The following is a 17,822-nucleotide window of genomic DNA, read 5'->3' on the forward strand; positions in this document are numbered from 1 at the left end:
TCCGGCGCTGGCAGAGCAATCCGCTCCCTCGATACCCCGAAGAAGTACTTGAGTTAGGGCTCCGGTTAATTCAACTGCGGAGGTACCAGCGGGAACTGGGAATAACCGAGCCCTTACAAAGGCTCGAACTCAAATCCCCAGTAACACGCAGAATGTTACCGACCCAACACGGGCGAACTCAGGACCGTCTAGGCCTTGAAATGGGTGGCAGTCACCGTCACCCATACGATTCCCTCCATCGCCTATAAGATACCCTTCACCGCCTCATAGGAACACTCAGCCAATTCGAGGTGATGAGGAAAGGCGTGCAGGGAGGAAGCGAGGAAATAGAGAAGCCTTCAGGGAACGGAGAGGCGCCCAGCCTACAAGAAGTCAGATGTCTCGGTCTCGCACTGCGGAGACGAGGCAGCATGAAAGAGATCCATCTCAGAATAATCATGCAACGAGCCTTGCCAGTGATGATTCAGGAGACACTAGATCAGTCAACGTGTATGATCAAGGTCGAGGAAATACTGGAAACCATAGGATCCGCTCCGACCTGCGGGAACATCTGAATCAGAATCGGGGTAGCGGTAATCCATCGAACCCGGACCTGAGAGATCTCCTAAATGGGTGCAAAGATCCCCTGCAAAGGCGCAAGCCTGGAATTGTGATCAATGATGGCCAATTTCAGGCAAGACCCCTTGCGGACCCGGTTCAAGAAATAATTGATCAACTGGAGAAGACCTTTAGGCTTTTGCAAAATGAGCGAGCTCAAAGTCGGGATGAGGATTCTGACGAGGAGCTCGAACCATTCGATCCCCATATTTCCAACACTTCATTTCCCCAAGGGTTTCGAATCCCTCATGTCCCGCCTTTTGAAGGGAAGTCCGACCCGTACAGCCATCTGAGTACATTTAATACCATAATGAGAGCAAGTAATCTGGGTTACGAGCTCAGATGCATGTTATTTCCAGCATCGCTAACAGGATCAGCAAAGTTTTAACTAGATTAAGACGTAATAGCTTACATGAAATTGGTTTCACTAAAACAATTCTCATAAACATATATGACAATCCTAGATAATCATGTTTTTATAAATGAGATGCATGATTAATTAAAATTGTGTGGGTTTTCACATATGACATGTAATTGACTAATGCATGATCATGTTATCAATCAACATTAACTAACATTTATTTAAATAAATACAATAAATAAATAAAGAAACAATAAATGATGAACCGAGTGGCTATTGGGTATTTCTAAATTTGCAACCTCTCAAAAAATAGAAATTAAAAATTACAAAGCAGGCTTCTTGCCGATTACAAAACTCTAATTTGTTTCTTCTTCTCATAGGTCCATCTTCATAATCTTTAGGAATTTATAAGGACCATTAATTAATTAGAAACTAATTTTTAATTAAATAACCTTTTATTATCTTTTTAATTTAGTTGAATTTAAATAATTAAAATAATTACATTCAAATAAGTATTTAAACTTAAGATCTTTAAAATCTTCACCAACTAAAAGATATTTTATTTTTTCTAATAAAAATAAAATAAGATAATTAACTTTTCAAATTCAAATTTTTTTTTTTAAATTAATTAAATAAAATATAGTTTGCATGATTATAGGGATTTGCTTGAGTACCTAACTGTTGGGGTTTTATGCCCAAATTAAAACTCAAATTCTTTGTAATCTCATTTTATTATCAATAAAAGAATATAAATCATTTTTTGACTTGGTCAATCACTTTGCTCACATGTTTTATTTTCATGATTATTTGTTTAATATAAACTTCTATTAAATCCCGAGCATATAGCTAATCTTATTTATAGTGACGTAATCACAGTGGAATATAAATATGATTATATGTTCAAAATAAGTTAGTCCTAAGATTAGTCAGTGCATAGGATTTACACTGACTTGCCAATCTACGATATGATCTACTTACACATTACAGTGTTATGTTCTTTCCAGAACATTAGCAAAGTAGATAAGATCGAGTGTATTTGTTACATCGGACAGGACCGATATTGACAGCTGATAAGATAAGTAAACATACCGTTATTATCTATTCTATTCATATCATATAGTTGATCATAGGTCAATTCAATCTCAATTCTGAGTGGTTATTATTCTAACTGATTGTATTATTTTAGTTCTTGGACTTGTTCGTTACCAGCTTACCCTACGAACTAGCCCATACTTATATCTTGGGAACTCGGTAGTATAATTGAGTGGGAGTGTTAATCATAGATATGAAAATCTATAGCTTCTGATGAAGAAGTGAAATGATGGTTTCTTTTTAGTTTGGTTCAAGGTGTTAAATGATAGAGATCTCATTTCAGTAATTAAATTAGTTTACTGAAATATCATTTACAAGGAATTAAGTGTTTTAAGGATAAAATACAATGAGGGGTAAAACGGTATTTTAGTCTCATCTCATTGTAGACCATCTATAGAGGATTGAGTGAAAATTATGGTTGTAACAATGGATAATTAATAGCGTATCTATATTTATTATAGAGCGTTCTATGAATTCAAGAGTGCAATTCCGAGTCTATAGTGGAGTCACGAGGAATTAATAAGTTAGTGAATTTATTTGTTAGATTTATGATAACTTATTGGAGCTTGATTGCATAGGCCCATGGTCCCCATTTTACCTTGGATAAAATCATCTAGATAGTCTCAATTAATTGATTTAATTATCAATTAGAATTATCAAAGTTAACCAGATCAATTTTGGATAGTTTCATAGAGTTATGTAATTTTGAGAAGAAAATGTAGATTAGGGTAGATTTATTGATTAAGATAAATTGATATCTAAATTAATAAATAAGTTTAAATCAAGGTTCAAATTATAAATAATTAATTTGATAAAGGATTTAAATAATTATTTAATTAATTAAATATATAGAAAATAATATAGGCCTTGATTTTAAGTCCAATGAGCTAATAATCAAATGGAAAATTTCACAGGCCTAAAGCCCATGATAATTTCAACCTAGGGATTCAAATTGACTATTATTTTATTGATTTTTTAATTAAATTAAATGTTCTAATTGAATCTATAAAAGGAGTGCTAAGTGAGAGATGAAAGCATATGTTTGACAAGTCACAAGTCAGATTTTCTGATAGTTTTAGATTCTCTCTAAACACAAGTACTTTTCTAAGCCTCTTTGTTATTTTCTCTTATTCTCTTTGTATCTATCTCATGTGTTGAGAATTGTCCACACTAGTCTAGGTGATTCTAAGGATACATTGGAAGACTGTGAAGAAATTAGAAGAACGATTCAGTTTCTTGATAATACTCTGCGACAGAAAGGATACAAAAGTTAGAGAAACTAAAGGAAGGACTATTTCATTCCGCTGCGTATACTGTAAGTATTCTTATCTTTGTTTCTCTTTGAATTCAATTTTAGAAAACTGTTCTAGGTTATCTCATATTAATTTGTTTAATATTAGATCTACATGGAAATAAATAAATACCATGTATAAGTTTTCCCAACAACTGGCCTCAGAGCCTTTGGTAATCTTTATTTTCATGCATGAACATGTTAAAAATTGGATTATTTGATGTGTTTGAATAATTGGATGGTTTTTCATGTTTTTATGAAGCATATTGATTTTATGTGATTATTAACAATTTTTAGGTTATTTTGTTGTATTTTCTATGCTATTAATTTGTATATATGCTTTATTTTGTGTAAAACATGTTAAAAATTAATCAGAAAATAGTTTTGGTTTGAAAAATTGCTCAAAATGAAAAAAAAAAATTGCAGTGGCTTCCATGCGCGTGCGCACGCACAGCAAATTTTTTTATCTTTTTAATTTTTTTTTTGAAAATTAAAGAAAAATAAAATTTGTGGAAATAATTTATTTATAATCAAAGCCAAAAATATCATATTTGTTTTTGTAATTAAAATTGTTTTTTTTAAATAAGATATTTTTGTTAGTTGAGATTTAAATAATTATATATTTTCTACAAAGATTCAAATTCAAATTTAAAAATAGACTAACAACTTAATTTTAAATCTTTTAATATATTAAAATATTAGAATTAAGATATCAGATATTTAAGATATTTTCTTTTAAATTCTTGATATTTTTATTAATTCTTTATTTAAAAATATAAATATCTTTTTATTCTATAGTTTTTAATATTTAAATTATTTGAAATTTGAATATTGTTAGTTAGATATTTTTATAGATATTTGAATTTGATTAACTGTTTTAAGATATTTTAGGGTTGTTATAAGGGTTTATGCCTTTTTAAACCTCGTGTTTTGGCTCATTACTTATTTGAACCCTGTGTTTTGATAAATTACTTTTTGGATCCTGTATTTTCTAAAATAGTTCAAATAGACCCCTAAACTCGATTTTGATCAAAAAATTTTGAACTAAAATCACAAATAATTCATCAAACTAACATCTCAGAACAAAAATATAGTCATTTTGCCTAAGAATTATGTTGTTATATTCAATTTTTTGTTCATCAAAATCAGGTTTAGGGGCCTATTTGAACTATTTTACAAAACACAGGGTCCAAAAAATAATTTGTCAAAACACATGGTCCAAACAGGTAATGAGACAAAACACAGTGTCAAAATGTATAAACCCTTGTTATAACTATTAGTATATTTTTTTTTTTTAAATGGTTAAAATATTTGCTTATAGATGTAACAACACAAGATATTTTTTAAAAACAGTTTACATATTGATTTTAAAATCTAAAATTGGTTAATTTTTGAAAAATATCAATTTTTTTTCCGCCAATTAATAAAATATTTTTTTTAATAAATGGGATTTAAATTAACTTTGGTTAATTGTTGATAAATCCTATTTAAATTAAATTAATATTTTTTTTAAATTAACCTTAAACAAAGTTGATTGTTGATAAATGAAATTTAAATTAATTATTGTTAATTGTTGATAAATTTCATTTAAATTGACTTATTTTTTGTAAAAATTTAATTAATTTGAATTTTTTGAGAAATTCTAGATTATTAATTATGGTATTTTTGCAAATGAAATACATTGTGGTATTTTTGCATAAATTCATAGAATTGCTCATATAGTAACATGATTAGGCCCATCCAATTATAACATGTCAATTTGCACTATATGTGGTATTTTTGCAATTGGGTTTAGATGCATATAGTGGTCCATATGTTTGTTAGATATATGGAATTTTGCAAAATAAAATATTCATAAAATGATATGTTTTATTTGGGCCCATTAGAAAATGTAAAGTTTAAATTTCTCTCTTGTGGGTGATTCCACTTGTGAATGCCTATTTGCTTTGCTTGACTATAGTGGGCCTAATCAATTAATAAAACAAAGATTTAAATTCCTGTCTTTTGGACCTTGTATAGAAGATTGGGGGCATTTGTAGTGGGAACAACAGACTAGACCCAGCACTCCTCCATACAAGCCCAATTGTTAAGGCACATTTACCTAAGTTGGACTTAATTGTATATGTTCGTTATATTAGTTAAACCTAAATATTGATTAGCAACAAATTAATTGAATTTGTTTCAATGTGACACTTTAGAATTAATAGGAAATTATAGGACTTTGGTTTTAAAAATTCAATCTGTTTAATTTGTTTTGGAAAACCATAGTCATTCATTTTCTAAAAATAAATAATAAAAATACTATTTTTTAATTTTATAATGAGCTTATTTTAATATTTATATTCGATCTCCACCGTTGGTTTAACATAGTCAATAGCTTAATGGGGCCTCGAGGCGCTTTGATTCGTCCCCCTACGAAAGGTGTTCATTAGTTATTTTGACAAGGTTAAATTTCGAAAGATAGATAATTATAGGTCAAATTCTACTAGACTCACCCCTACGGTGACTACTAGGACTAAATCTATGATTATCAAAACCGTGGGTCTAGCCCATAAAATAAGAGATTTTGTTTTCTTATTTTGATCGAATAGTAGGTTGTTAATAGTGGTGTCCATTATTAAATGAGTTTACAACTCTATTTAACTAGTGGTATTTTTTGACTCTCGCCAACCAGGACAAGGATATCATAGATTAGTTAAAAACCTAAAGAAATAGAGATGTGAGTGTTTTTGGTATGTTTTCTCATATCTTACATATTTTTGGTATATGTTGTGCTATTTCTTGAAATTTGTGTGAATAGAAGTTTTATTGAGAAAAAGTGATTGATTTCTATTTTATTGATAATTTGTAGCTTTAAATTAAGTTGTGTCTGTGTCTACTCCCATCCTTTCTCAACTTTCGATGGAGAAACTCACTGGAGAAAAATTCCTTAATTGGAAACAGAAAATCAACATAGAGTTGATTGGTGACAACTCTAAGTTTTTCATGATTGAGGAATCCCCATAACGAGCATTGTGTCCACACGTTCGTGATGGCATCGTCAATGCTCGTGATGGCACTGTAAATGCTTGGATAGCACCGTCTCCGCACATACATGAAGACACCGTAAATGCTCGAATGGCATTGTGTCTGTACGTTTGTGATGAACTTAATTATGGTCTGACGCAGCTCATGAACGAGCTTCAGACTTTCGAGTCTATCATGGGTGGACCTAGTAAGGGAGGAGAAAATAAGACTAATGTTGTTGCTGCTGATCCAGCTAAGGCTGAAGCTAACCAAGCTTCGTCTTTGAAAGCTGGAAACAAGAGAATAGGTGGACAAAACACCAACCCCAAGCCTGCAAAGGCTGCAAAGACGAGTGCACAACCAAATGCACAGACGCCTAAGGGGAAGAACAAGAAAAATAAGAAAGGTAAAGATATGTGTTTTCACTACAAAAAGAATGGGCATTAGAAACAGGATTGCCCCAAGTTTCTAGCAGCTAAAAACAAAGGTAATGATTATAGTTCATATATCTTAGAAACATGTGTTTTAGAGAATGATAACTCTGTGTGGATTATTGATTCTGGATCTACAAACTATGTTTGTAACTCTTTAGAGCTTCTTGAATCGTGGGAGTAAGTGGACAAAGGTGGCTTAAAGCTTAGAGTTGGGAACGAAGCGTTCGTTGTGGTCCAAGCTAGAGGAAGAGCTCGTCTGAAGTTCGGAAATAAATTTTTAATTTTAAATGATGCATTTTTTATTTCGGATTTTAGTAGAAATTTAATTTCAGTTTCCATGTTGCAATTAGAACAATTTGTTATGACTTTCACAAGTTCTAATATATCTATTTCTTTCAATGGATCACAATTGTGTATTGCATGTTTGGAAAATGGGCTTTATATTCTGCGAACTAACGAACCCCTCGCTCTTAACAATGATTTATTCAAAGTAGCTAAACCTAGGACTAATAAACGTCAAAAGATCGATAACGATAATATGACGTATTTATGGCACTTGAGACTAGGTCACATTGGCTATGATAGGATTCAAAGACTTACAAAGGATGGGCCTTTGAAGGAACTCACCTTAGGTGAATTACCTGTCTGTGAATCTTGTCTAGAAGGCAAATTGACCAAGCGTCCATTCTCTGCAAAGGGTGATAGGGCCAAAGAACCACTTGGATTTGTCATTCAGATGTTTGTGGACCTTTGAATGTACAAGCCAGGGGTGGTTTTGAGTATTTCGTCACTTTCATTGACGATTATTCTAGATACTCATGTCTTTACCTAATGTATAGGAAATCATAAACATTTTCAAAGTTTTAGGAATTCCTAGCAATGGCTTAGAACCAATTAGGTATAATGTTAAAGATCTTGCGATCTGATAGGGGTGGAGAATATTTGGATATGCAGTTCCAAGATCATTTAATTGAACTTGGGATTTTATCACAACTTACTGCCCCAGGTACTCCGCAACAAAATGGTGAAGCGGAACGCCGAAACAGAACTTTATTGGAAATGGTTAGAAGCATGCTTAGTTACTCAACTCTACCAACTTCATTCTGGGGACATGCAATTGAAACCGCGAATGACATTCTCAATGTCGTGCCATCAAAATCAATCCCCAAAACACCTTTAGAACGCTGGAATGGTCATGAACCTAGTTTACGCCATTATAGAATCTGGGGATGTCCCGCCCACGTCCTAAGGAAAAAAGAGGGAAAGCTAGAACTGCGAACTGAAGTTTGCATGTTTGTTGGCTATCCTAAAGGTACTCGAGGTGGAATTTTCTATAGTCATTCAGAAATGAAAGTGTTTACTTCTACGAATGCTACTTTTATGGAAAATGACTATGTCCAAAACTTCAAACCTCGCAGCAAAGTAGTTTTAGAGGAGATGGTTAAAGAATTGACTCCAACCAATGTTCCATCGTTATCATCGCAAGTTGATGATGAAATTATCACTCTTCATGTCCAACCGATGCAAGTCAATTTAAATGAAGAAAGTACCATTGTTCTTGAGCAAACTATCACAAAGCCTCGTCGTAGTGGGAGGGTTTCTAGGAACCCAGTTCGCTATGGTTTAAATGGTGAAACCAATATGGTTGTTGGTGACACTAGTGATGATGATCCGTTGTCTTTCAAACAGGCAATGGCTAACCCAGAAAAGGAACTATGGATCGAAGCCATGAAACAGGAAATTGAGTCCCTGTACTCAAATTCTGTCTTGGATCTTGTGGAAGCACCTAGTGACTTTAGGGCCATTGGATGCAAGTGGATCTACAAGAAGAAACGAGGTCTTGATGGAAATATCGAGACTTATAAAGCTCAATTAGTGGAAAAGGGTTATACCCAAAGAGAAGGCATGGACTATGAGGAAACTTTTAGTCCGGTAGCCATGCTCAAATCCATTCGCATCCTCCTATCCATAGCAGCCGGTCTCGACTATGAGATCTGGCAAATGGACGTTAAGACAGCTTTTCTTAATGAAAAGCTTGACGAAGTCATTTATATGGATCAGCCAAAAGGATTTAAAGTAGCTTGACAAGAAGGAAAAGTTTGCAAGTTGAATAGGTCCATTTATGGACTTAAGCAAGCTTCTCGTTCCTGGAATCTTAGGTTTGATGAAATAATCAAAACCTATGGCTTTGAACAAAATATTGATGAGCCCTATGTTTACCAACTGAAGGAAAATCAAATAGTGGTATTCCTAGTTCTTTATGTAGATGATAACTTACTCATTGGAAACAATGTAAAGAAATTATCAGATGTGAAGAATTGGTTGAGCACTCAATTCCAAATGAAGGATTTGGGTGAAGCAAGTTATGGTCTAGGTATCCAGATCATTAGGGATAGAAAGAACAAACTTTTAGCTCTATCTCAAGCAGCTTACATTGATAAAGTGCTTGAACATTTCACAATGACAAATTCCAAGAAAGGGCGTCTACCATCCCACCATGGAATTCATCTTTCAAAGAAGCCGTCTCCCCAGACTCCTAAAGAGGAAGATGCAATGAGAAAAGTTCCTTACGCATCTGCAGTTGGAAGTTTGATGTATGCCGTGTTGTGTACTAGACCAGATATCTTCTATGCAGTGGGAGTAGTGAGCAGGTATCAGTCAAACCCAGGACCGGAACATTGGATAGCAATTAAGCATATCCTAAAGTATTTAAGGCGAACTAGGGATTATATGTTAGTCTACAAGGGTGGTGTTCTGAACCCTGTAGGCTACACCGATTCAGATTTTCAGACTGATGTCGATGACAGGAAATCTACTTCTGGAATGGTGTTTACTTATGGGGATGGAGCTGTGATTTGGAGAAGCGTAAAGCAGTCTGTAATCTCATATTCCACCATGGAGGCTGACTACATAGCCGCGTCAGAAGCAGCTAAGGAAATAGTCTAGCTAAAGAAGTTCTATTTGGATCTTGGTGCTATTCCATAAATGGATAAACCTCTTGTGTTGTCTTGTGACAATACAGGAGCGATAGCCAACTCGAAAGAACCTCGTAGTCACAAGAGGAGTAAGCATATAGAAAGGAAGTATCACATTATTCGAGAATATGTGGCCAGGGGAGATGTGAAGCTTATGAAGATTGCAACTAAAGACAATCTTGTGGATCCGTTTACAAAGACACTACTAGAAGCTACATTTGATAAGCATATCAAGGAAATGGGATTAGTATAATTAAGGCATTAGTTTCAATTAGTGCAAGTGGGAGTTTGTTGGGGTTTTATGCCCTAATTAAAACCCAAATTCTTTGTAATCTCATTTTATTATCAATAAAAGAATATAAATCATTTTTTGACTTGGTCAATCACTTTGCTCAAATGTTTTATTTTCATGATTATTTGTTTAATATAAACTTCTATTAAATCCCGAGCATATAGCTAATCTTATTTATTGTGACGTAATCACAATGGAATATAAATATGATTATATGTTCAAAATAAGTTAGTCATAAGATTAGTCAGTGCACAGGATTTACATTGACTTTCCAATCTACGATATGGTCTACTTGCACATTACTGTGTTATGTTCTTTCCAGAATATTAGCAAAGTAGATAAGATCGGGTGTATTTGTTACATCGGACATGACCGATATTGACAGCTGATAAGATAAGTAAACATATTGTTATTATCTATTCTAGTCATATCATATAGTTGACCATAGGTCAATTCAATCTCAATTTTGAGTGGTTAGTATTCTAACTGATTGTATTATTTGAGTTCTTTGACTTGTTCGTTACCAGCTTACCCTACGGACTAGCCCATACTTACATCTTGGGAACTCGGTAGTATAATTGAGTGGGAGTGTTAATCATAGATATGAACATCTATAGCTTCTGATGAGGAAGTGAAATGATGGTTTCCTTTTAGTTTGGTTCAAGGTGTTAAATGATAGAGATCTCATTTCAATAATTAAATTAGTTTACTGAAATATCATTTACAAGGAACTAAGTGTTTTAAGGATAAAATATAATGAGGGGTAAAACAGTATTTTAGTCCCATCTCATTGTAGACTGTCTATAGAGGATTGAGTGACAATTATAGTTATAACAATGAATAATTAATAGCGTATCTATATTTGTTATAGAGCGTTCTATGAATTCAAGAGTGCAATTCCAAGTCTATAGTGGAGTCACGAGGAATTAATAAGTTAGTAAATTTATTTGTTAGATTTATGATAACTTATTGGAGCTTGATTTCATAGGCACATGATCCCCATTGTACCTTGGATAAAATAATCATCTAGATAGTCTCAATTAATTGATTTAATTATCGATTAGAATTATCAAAGTTGACCAGGTCAATTTTGGATAGTTTCACAGAGTTATGTAATTTTGAGAAGAAAATGTAAATTAGGGCAGATTTATTAATTAAGATAAATTGGTATCTAAATTAATAAATAAGTTTAAATCAAGGTTCAAATTAAAAATACTTATTTTGATAAAGGATTTAATTAATTATTTAATTAATTAAATCAATAAAAAATAATACAGGCTTTGATTTTAAGTCCAATGGGCTTATAATCAAATGAGAAATTTCACGGGCCTAAAGCCCATGATCATTTCAACCTAGGACTTCAAATTGGCTATTATTTTATTGATTTTTTAATTAAATTAAATGGTCTAATTGAGTCTATAAAAAGAGTGCTAAGTGAGAGATGAAAACATAAGTTTGACAAGTCACAAGTCAGATTTTTTGATAGGTTTAGATTCTCTCTAAACACAAGTCCTTTTCTAAGCCTCTTTGTTATTTTCTCTTCTTCTCTCTATATCTATCTCATGTATTGAGAATTGCCCACACTAGTCTAGGTGATTCTAAGGATACATTGGAAGACTGTGAAGAAATTAGAAGAACGGTTCAGTTTCTTGATAATACTCTGCTGCAGAAAGGATACAAGAGTTAGAGAAACTAAAAGAATGACTCTTTCATTCCGCTGCGTATACTGTAAGTATTCTTATCTTTGTTTATCTTTGAATTCAATTTTAGAAACATGTTCTAGGTTATCTCATATTAATTTGTTTAATATTTGATCTACATGGAAATAAATAAAGATCATGTATAAGTTTTCCCAACACTAACTTGGTGCTCAAGCTAGGGTCGACGACAACAGGGAGGGGCTCGGGATGGGCACACATGGCACAATGGCGCGAGACGTAGGGGCTAGCGTGAGTGGTAGGGGCTAGCACGAGTGGCAAGGGATAGCGTGAGTGGCAGGCTAGGGGAGCTAGTGCCTAAGGGCTCGGGTCTAGTGCATGTGTGGTGCATAGCTCGGGTCCCTTTCTTTTTCTCCTCATGATCAGAATTTTTACAACAATATATCTCAAATAAAATTACGAAAAATCCTATTCCCTAAAATGGCTTACACGAGTTCTAAGAAAAAATAAAATTCAATTCCTACACTAATAGTATCATATAACTAACGATTCATCATTCAACTACACATTCATAAAACAACACCGTCCATTCAATATACATATAGAAAATGCAAGAAACCAACACATCATTTAATGTATACATATATGATGTAGACGACTGTTGTACCAATTGTTGGTACTAATTTAGAAAATCGAGGACACAGCGGAAAGGGGAGGTGGTTTTAAAAATCATTAATACCCATTCAGGATCAATACATATAATTATACATTAAATAAGTACACGGAATAAGAACAGAAGAATACCTCTTGTAGCCTAACAAGAATCCTTGAGTCTTTTCGTATAATCAAACAACCCCCCTATCCACGCGGAGACTCACACCAAAGTCTTCCAAGTTGTTTCCCAAACACACAAGGACGTGTGTGGGCACGTGAGATTAACTAGTTTGATTATTTTGGCTCTCTAAATGTTCTCAACTCATGAGATCTATAGAGTATGAGAAGAGAAGGCTTTAGAGAGTTTTAGAAAATTTTCATGCTTAGAAAATTTCTATCGACTTCTGCGTCAGATAAAGATTGCTTCTTTTAAAGATAATAAAACTTATTTATTTCTTTTTATTTTATTAATTTAAAACTTATCTATTAGATATTTAATTTAATTACTTATTTTAATCAAATTAAAAAATTAATTAATTAAATAAAAAAATAACATTTGAATTTAAACAATTCAAATCCTAGGACAAGCGGCAATGAGTGTGGTGTCACTCACTGTGCATGCACAGTGAGTGGCATGTACCACACTCATATGTCCATAAGTTTTCTCATTTGTTTGTTTAATTAAAATTAAGACAATATATTTATTCAAAAATAACATAAATATTATTTCAAAATATATATCAATAAATTCAAAATTAACATTTATCTTAAAATATCAAATTTGAATAATTATCTTATACTAAAATAATATAAAACTATTTATAATATTAATCCAAACACTTTAATTTCAACTAATATAAAGTTTTTCAAATAAAAACTAATCAGTAAAATACTTAATTAATTACACATAATTATCACTTAGCATTGGAAAATTTATTCATTTGTAATTTAGTCATTTTCTCCATTAATCTTGTCTGTGATATCTTTACCCTTGACAGTGTAGTCCAGGGGCGACTCGGGTACCATGGACCTATAGTATTGAACTTCAATAAACTAGACTATTAATTAAACTCTTTAATTAAATAATCTTATTTATTAATTCCATCATTACTCCACTATAAATATGGAATTACATTGTTAGTAATTATAGAATTATATTTACAGGGTAAGCTCTTGCAGTCAATTGATATAATCAACATATGTAGTTTTGTCCTCCATTTATTGGTTCGCTAATTAGAGCTGGTAAAAGTTTGCCGAATTACCCTTCTAATTACCTCTCATTCCTTAAGTACCATTAATTCGCTAGTGAATAATTAATTTATAATCATACTGTAGATATGAGCTCAATAACTATTCAGTCCCAAAATTAACCGTTAAGGAAACAAATATTCGATAAGATAAGAAAGCATGAATTCCATTATTGGAAAATCATGCTCCCAACCATTCAAGTTATTGAATCTTTAAAACAAAAGTCACTAGCCTCATTATGTTAAATGACCTTAACGAATGAATCAAAAGATCCAATAAACATGAACATGAGTTCATGACTAGTCAAGATTTAGACTGATCTACAAATGATCATCTTTTAAGATATGAATTAAATCTTTATGGAACACGGTAAGTTTATAAAGAAATTAATTCACATCAGTCATGTCATATACAATCATAATTATATAAAGTACATTTACCAAGATATCTATCCATATCAGTAATCCGAATCTAGATCACTTGCATCCAACTATATGCTTAGTAAATCGTATTAGCAACCATTGATTAAAGTTTACACACTTTAATATGTTGCTGGCTATTTTATTCATTATATATGATCTTTATTCTCTCGTACCCATACAATATCATATTCTCATAAATGAATATGAAATTTTCTTATATTTATGTATAAATTATTCAAACAATAATTTCGATAATCAAATATAATAAAATTTTACTTTTATTTAAATCAATAAAAATGTATTTTCACATGCGTTTAGGGCACTAACACTAACAATCATTTCTATCACCACACGAGTCATTAGATCTTCTAAGTATACAAAGAAGAACATTACCTTATCTTACCACGTTTAAAAGTTTAATCATCACACGATCTTGATGGTTTCTCCTTCCATTGAAGATGAAGAATAAGCTTTTGATTGTTAGAGAATATATATTTCAATGGAATATATATAAACCAAAATATAACTCTAAGCAAGATATAGAAATAGATAATAGGATTGATTAAAATAAAGTTACAACTCAAATGCACAAAATACAAGTAAAATGATATATGAAGAAGTAGAAGAGAAGGAGATTACAACTCAAGACAATAACAATACAAATAAAATAAGAACAAAAAAGAACAAGAGAATGAAATAAGAACAATAGAAAATATGAAGAACACTCTAACACTTACACCACCTCAAGTAAATAGTAGTGTGGATCACTAGACTTGAACAATGTTCAAGACCTTTGTCCAAAAGTTTATTTCCCCATATTATCTTAGCACTAAAGGACTCTCAAGTTTAGAAATAGCTCTCTAGAATTATCAAGCCTTTTGTTTTCAGCCAACAGTGCTAAAATGGATGAAAAACTCATTTTCGCAAGTGACCAAATGGTCTCTATTTATAGAGTTTTGAGACACCCTTTGAATTTCAAATTCCACCAACCACCTTGGCTATTACCAATGTTAAATCTGGTGTTTATGGAACTAAAGGGGAGATTTGAGAGTTACTTGTAGTGTTCCAAACGTTCAAATTGATGAAAATGCAAATATGAAAATGCTCACGGCTTCAGGCTGCGAGCTTGAGTAGGGGAGCTCGAAAAATTTTTGAGTCTAAGTTATGGAACTTTGGTAGTGTTCGACCTCGAAGAAATAACTCTCCGTGATCGGGATGGAAAGGGGTTTGGGAGCTTTGGGCGGGTAGTAAGAAGGACCCTCCATAAGGCTGAATGCAAGCTCACCAAGCAAAAAGGCTATAGTTACTTTGAGTTTGGGGTCTAATGGAATAGGTCGAATCTCGAGATCTGGGTCGGGATAGGCTGCAACTCGGAGTCTCTTCCTTTTTCTCTCTTTTACCTCGTCGATCTGACGTCGAAAATGGGCTCGTTTATCCTCTTGCTCGCACTGTTCTTTGTGCTCGTGGATCAGCCACTGATATTGGGGGAAAGGTGATTTAGGACTGGGAGTTGATGGGTGGTAAGGAATGGCAAGCTTGGGCCCCTACCGATTCTCAAAATATTGTGACATCTAGTAAGGAAGAAAAAGGTGAGGGCCCATTATAAAAAGAAAAAGAGGAAGGGGTTAAAATCTTGATAACTCGAGCTCGAAAGGTCGAGATAACGAGATCACCCTAATAGAGCCTAAAGGCTAGAAAGGGCGAGATTGACTTGGATGTCTATCCCGAACTATTGTAAAGTTCGGGCATCGAGAGTGCACCCACGCGAGAGTGGGGCAGCTATTATCAGTTTAAAAAAGAGAATCCTAGATTTCTAGGGAAAAAGTTGGTAGTTACCCAAAAAGGCGATATTTTCGGGATATGTGTATTAAAACCCTAATCAAAAACCCTATTTCTTAAGTTACACGAAACCTATGACCAAAATACCTCATTACCTGAAAAACTCCATTTTTACATGTTTCTACCATAAATTTTTTGGTCTAAACCATGACCCTAATCATACCAAATCTACTTAAATTAAAAAAAAAAAAAAAAAACTTGCCTAATGCAAGAATGAAACCTTAAAAATTTGGTAAAAACCAGAAAGGACATCTTTACAGATAGAAGAAACACATCAAAAAGAAAAAATGCATATACAATAAAGAGAGATCAAGAAGCTTACACAAATTTGTTCGTAAAAACGAGGAAATCGTCGATTGGAGAATGGGAAGAAGGAATGATCCCACGGAGTCAAAGATACTAGAATTGCTTTGCTTCTTTGGCTTAGAGAACATGCAAGTAAAACCTCAGTTTTTCCATTTTTTTTCTCTCTGGTTCGTGCTTTTTGGGGGGTGAAAATAAGAAGTGATGAAGACAAAGAAGGTATATATATATAAGCCCTGGTGGGGATATCAAAGGTCAAGAGGATTTGGGCCATTGTTTTGCATTAAGAAATGATCCAAAGGAACATATTCAATTATGGAAATATGGCGGCAAAAAGAATAGGAAAGGACATTTGTAGAAAAATAGAGTACTCGAGTACTCTGGGTGTGAAATCCCCAAGTGACGCGTGTCCGCACTTGAGTGTAAAAGGTGACACGTTTTTTCAAAAAATGGAATTCAAAAGTTTCCTTCTCAGAGGATTCGAGCCAACACTTTTGAGGGGGCAAAATGTTACACACAAATTTCGAGGAGGAATAAATGAGTCTCAAAATGTAGGCTCGTAAAGCGTAAGCTCGAAAATAACAAGCATTGGCTGAATACTTGTATAAATATGCATGATTCCTGACCTGTTATTGTTGGCGGTCGAGCACAACTTAAAAAGCTCGAGCATAAGTTTTAAGCTTGAAAGAAAGAATCTTATCTGAAACATATGGGTATTATTCAAGCCTTAGTTGCAGGCTTGAGGGTATTGGTCTATGAAGACTGAGTTCAATGAAACCACTAGCTAAGGAAGAGGCTGACTAGAATAATAAATTATGTCGATCTCGAAAGCGTGTTAACCTTGCATTTAAGATCAGCAATGCGTTTAGCACAAAACAGCTATTAGGAAATCCCTATTCCTTAGGGATTTGTTGTTATCTGATATTAAATCTCAATTATCATGGGATATTATGTATTTAATGTATTTATTTACATTTATTTCAAATTTGAATAATTGGTTGTAACTTCCCTAAACAGATAAAGATATTCTCATAACCATACCTATAAATAGCCTGGTAGTTTTCATTTGTATTCATGCACAAAATTGTACTGAGAATACTCTGTCGAATTTCTCTAAGAAAAGCTTTGAGAGAGGATCATGATCTATAATACTAACTCGCGGACTAGGCAGATTTTAACTGCTGAACCACGTAAAAGTTCTTCTGTTCTTTTATTCTTTCTGAAATATTGTTTAGTGCTCTTCAAATTTAAATTGACGAAATAGCGTCAACAATTTCATTATTGTTAGTTTTCAAAAAAGTAATTAGAGTTTTTTACCTTCTTCATTTATTCTTTTTTTTTCATTAAATATTTAGTTAGTTATTACTAGATAGGTATTAGTAAGTTATTTTAAGATAAATATTATTTTTTGTAACAATAGGTAATTATTTTTAGTAATTGTTTTTATATATATTGATTAATATAAATTTCTTTGACTAATTCTTTAATTTAATTTTTTTGACCTAATTATATTATTGTTAAAATATAATATATATATATTAATATTTACTAATTTTTTATTTAACTTCAATTTGAAATGGACTGATAATTAGTTTTTCACATTTACTATTTAATTTTTCTAATTTCACATTTAATATTTATTTTTTCTAA

The sequence above is a fragment of the Humulus lupulus genome, chromosome 2, assembly GCF_963169125.1.
Source record: "Humulus lupulus chromosome 2, drHumLupu1.1, whole genome shotgun sequence".
Classification (NCBI taxonomy): Eukaryota; Viridiplantae; Streptophyta; class Magnoliopsida; order Rosales; family Cannabaceae; genus Humulus; species Humulus lupulus.